Below are 4,913 nucleotides of genomic sequence, written 5' to 3'. Positions count from 1 at the left end.
ATGCCATCGAGTCGGCTTTGGCCCATAGGAAGCCTCTGCACAACCGAATGACACACGGCTGATCCCGTGTCTTCCTCGCCGCGGTTCCTATCCCCGAGGCCATAGATGCAGCCACTGTGTCAGTCTGTTCCGCAGAGGCCCTTCCTCTTTTACACTCTTCCTCCACTTTACCAAACATCATGTCCTTCTCCAGGAACTGGCCTCTCCCGACAGCACGTGCAAAGTACATAAGACAGTCTAGCTATCTATTCTTGCCTCTAAGGAAGAGTCTGGCTGTCCTTCTACCAATACAGATAGATTTGTCCTTTTAACGGTTCATGGTACTTTCAATATTCTTCTCCAGCACCACAATTTAAATGCATTGATTCTTCTATGTTCTTCGTGTCCAACTTTCACTTGCCTGTGATGCAATGGGAATACTATGGGATGGGGCAGGCGCACCTTAGTCCTCCAAGTAGCACCCTTGCTTTTTCAATACTCTAAAGAAATCTTGTGCTGCAGATTTACCGATGCAACTCCCCTTTTGATCTCTTGACGGCGCTTCCATGAACGTTGTTTGTGGATTCAAGCAAGACAGAGTCCTTGACAACTTCTATCTTTACTCCATTTAGTATGATGTTACCTATTGGTCCAGTTTTGGTCTTCCTTACATTGAGTTGTAAGGAGCCCTGATGGCTGCTAACTGCAAGGTCAGCAGTTTGAAACCACCGGCCATTCCTTTGGAGAAAGACTGGGCTTTCTACTCCTGTAAAGAGTTGAGTCTTGGAAACCCATGAGAGCAATCCTACTCTGTCCTGTAGGGTTGTGATGAGTTGACATTGACTCAATGGCAGTGAGTTACATTGAGCTATAATCCCTACCGGAGGCTACAATCCTTGATCTTAATCAGCAAATGCTTCAAATCCTCCTCACTTTCAGCAAGTAAGGTTGAGTTATATGCATATTTCAGGCTATTAATAAGCCTTCTTCTAATCCTGATGCCACATTCTTCGTCCTATAATTCAGTTTCTCTGATGATTTGCTCTGCATACAGATTGATCAATTATGGTGGCAGGATGCAACCGTGGAGCACACCTTTCCTTATATTTAAACCATACGACATTCCCTGATCTGAATGCAGCATTCTCTTGATCTACAGACAAATTCTAAATGAGCACAATGAAGTGTTCTAGAATTTGCATTCTTCTCGAGGTTATCCACAGTTTATTATGGTTAAAACTGTTGAATGCATTTGCAAAATCAATGAAGCACAAGTAAACAATTTCTGGTAGTCTCTGCTTTGAGCCAAAATCCTTCTGACATCAGCAATGATATCCTTTGTTCCAAGTACTCTTCTTAATCTGTCCTGAACTTCTGGAAGTTTTCTGTCAATATCCTGCTGCAAACATTGTGGGATGATCTTAAGCAAAATTTTACTTGCATGCAGTATTAACAATATCATTCTATAGTTTGAGTATTGTGTTGGATCGCCTTTCTTTGAATTGGGCACAAATATGGATCTCTTCCAGTCACGTGGCCAAGTAGCTGTCTCCCCAAGTGACAAATGAGCGCTTCCTGTGCTTTAGGAAACATTTCTATGGGTATCGCATCAATTCCTGGGGCCTTGGTTTTGGCTCATGCATCCATCATTGTTTGAACTTCTTCCCTCAGCACCATTGGTTCTTGCTTGTATCCTGCATCATTAAATGGCTTTTTGTTGACTAGTTCTTTTGGGTAGAGTGTCCCTATGTATTCTGTCCATCTTTCTCTTCATGCCTCCCGCAGCATTCAATATTGCCTACAGAAGGTTTCAAGATTCCAACTTGAGGCTTGACTTTTTTCTTGAGTCCTTTCCACTTCAGATAGGCTGAACATGTTCTTCCCTTCGGGTTTTCTAATTCTAGGTCCTTACACATATTTGGCTATAATGTTTGCCTTTGTTTTCTCAAAAAGTTCTGCCCTTTGAAATTTTCTATTCAGCTCCTTGACTTAGTCCTTTCTTCCATTTGCTTTAGCTACTCTGTGATTAAGAGCAAGTTTCAGAGTTTCTTCTGACATCCCTTTAATCTTTTAAGTCTTTCGTATCTTTTTAGTGATCTTTTCTTCATGAAGGCTGGTCTTGATGTCTTCCCACAGCTCATCAGGTCTTCTGTCATTAGTGTTCAATGTATCAAATCTCTTCTTGAAATTCAGGCGGCATAGACTCAAGGCCTTATTTTGGCTCTGTGGCATCATGTCACTATAGGGTCACCTCAAGTCAGCATCGACTTGATGGCAGTGAATTGAGTTGAGTTGGACTTGTTTTAATGTTCTTCAGCCATAACCTGATCTTACATATGAGAAATTGAAGGTTTGTTTCACATTTGACCCCTAGTTTTGGTTTAGCTGTTGATATTGAGCTTCCCTATTATGTCGTCCCACCAGTGTTGGCGATTTGAGTTCTGTGTATTCCTTCTGGGGAAGTTCACGTGTAGAGTTACCTTTTGTGTTGTTGAAAAAAGGTATTTACTATGAACAAGTCGTTAGTTTTGCACAATTCTCTCATGCAATCTCTAGTTTGATTTCCACCACCCAGTCCATATTTTCCAACGATCATTTGTTCCTCTTTGTTTCCAACTTTTGCATTCCAACCACCAATAACTATCAAGGCATCTGGATTGCATGACTGATCAATTTCCTACTGAAAGTTGTTGGTAGACTTCTTCGATTTCTTCATCGCTAGCTTTTGTGGTTGGTACATAAAGTTGAATAACAGTTGTACCGGTTGGGTTCTTTGAAGGTGGGCGGATATAACGCTACCACATGCAGGATTCTACTTCATGATGACTTTAACAAGATCCTTTCTGACAATGATTGCCACATCATTCCTCTTGATTATGTGATTCCCAGCACAGTAAATCAGATTTCTGATTCAAAATGGCCAATACCACCATCCATTTCAGCTCACAGATGCCTAAGATCGATCTTCATGTGTTCCATTTCATTTTTGATCTCTTCCATTTTTCCGAACCTCATACTTTGCACATAGCAAGTTCCGATCATTAGGAGATGGTCGCCGGTGTTTCCCTTTACCTTGAGTCATGCCTCGTCAGCCAATAAAGATCCCAAAGGCCCCCCTCCCACAGGCTTTTCTAGACTCATGTCAGTCACCATGATTGACTTGCCTCCAAGAAATCATCTCCCCTTTGCTCAAGTTGTGAGTGCCTGCACACCTGAGGGCCCAACCCCCAGCAGCATCTCTGATGGTGTTCTGCTTCCTTTGTGCAGCCTTCCCTAGCTGACAGTGTTGCAAAGTTAAGCTGTTTCCAGCAGCTTCCTCCTCCGAGGTGGGGGGCCGAGTCCTTTTTGCAGTCTGTCCTAAGTCTGGAAGCTCTGTGGAACCTGCTCACAGCGAGTGGCCCTGCTGACATGTGAAATCCCAGTGACAAAGCTTCCAGCATTACAGCCACCCACAAGCCACCACAGTCCGACAGACAGAGTAGTGGTGGAGTGCAGGAACAGATACATAAGTAATTGATTGGCTTACTAATGGATGGTTTTCCAAGTTAAGCCTCCCTTTACAGAATCACTTTTAGTTTGAATGATCGAATAGATAAAATGTTTGGTTTGGAGGGGCTTTCTTTTGTTTTGGTCAATGGAGTGATGCTGACTTATTGGGGGTTTTCAAGTTTTGGGGATATATAATGCATTTTGATAAATATTATGGGGTCTTTTTGTGTTCCAGTTGTCTCTGGCGCCCATCCACGCAGCCATGGTGTCAATCTAGCTTAATGAGGGTCAACTTCTAATTTGCTCGCTCATTACATTGCCAAGCACAATGCCCCCCCCCTTTCAGATCTCTCCTCATAATACGTCCAAAATAAAATCTCATTTTGGATGTGGTGTCAAGAGACACCAGTCTCTGGAAAAGGACATCATGCCTGGTAGAGAAGTGGGGCAGCGAAAAAGAGGAAACCCTCTGACACACGGGGCTGACACAGCAGCTGCAACCACGAGCTCAGACATAAGAACAATTGTGAGGATGCTGGAGATGCTGCAGGACAGGGAACTGTGTTTCATGGGGTCGCTATGCGTTTGAACCAACTCAGTGTCTCCTAACAACAGCGGCAAAGCAACAAGAAAAATCAAAGGAAAAAGATGAACCCAACAGGTCTTGCGAGAGGAACAAGCTGATGAAACGCTTATGTAGATTTCCCCACTACTTTCTGTCTCTTTCTCAGACTCTTTATTTAAAAGAGACAAGCAGGGGAGCGCTCCAGGACCTTCCCAGGGGTGGGGGGTGGGGTGGTGTTCTGGGGTCACTCCCTGCTGCTCTGTTTTGTAATCAAAGCCAAGCATAAGTTGAGAGAGGAAGAGGTGGACTTAACATCTTCGTGGGAAAATGTGTTGGCAAGCTTCACGACAGGTTCGGCGAACCACGTGGGACAGTCTGTTGTCTGGTGAACCTTTCACACCTTCCTTCTGTCTGTGCCCAGCCTGGCGGTCACTGCGGAGGGCAGCAGCATCTCTCCCTTCCACAGCTCACTCTTTCCCACTCCACGATTTTGGAATTTTCATTTAATGAACACCATGCACTGCTTGAGCCTGAAAGGAGATGGGAAAGTTAAATCCCACCTGACTTTCAGAGTCTTGAAAATTGGACAATTTCCTCTCCCTCAACAGCCTAACTATTTCCTGCTTCTCGGCACTCACCCTCAGGAAGGGGAAAATGGAGTCAAGGAGACAATTGGAGTGAGCCAAGTTTACTGAGTGAGAAACTGCTTGTGAGCAGCAAACCCTCCAAAGCGAACATGAGAAGGAGGCTGCCGTTTACATGGCTACAGCGCTTACCCCACTGCCATCAAGTCCATTGTGACTCATAGCACCCCCATGCAAGGTTTCTGACACTGTAAATCTATTTTTTAAAGATCATTTTTATTGGGGGCTCTGACGGC

This window comes from Tenrec ecaudatus, chromosome 3, assembly GCF_050624435.1.
Source record: "Tenrec ecaudatus isolate mTenEca1 chromosome 3, mTenEca1.hap1, whole genome shotgun sequence".
Classification (NCBI taxonomy): domain Eukaryota; kingdom Metazoa; phylum Chordata; class Mammalia; order Afrosoricida; family Tenrecidae; genus Tenrec; species Tenrec ecaudatus.
The sequence above is the reverse complement of the archived record's forward strand: the minus strand, read 5'-3'. Positions refer to the sequence as shown.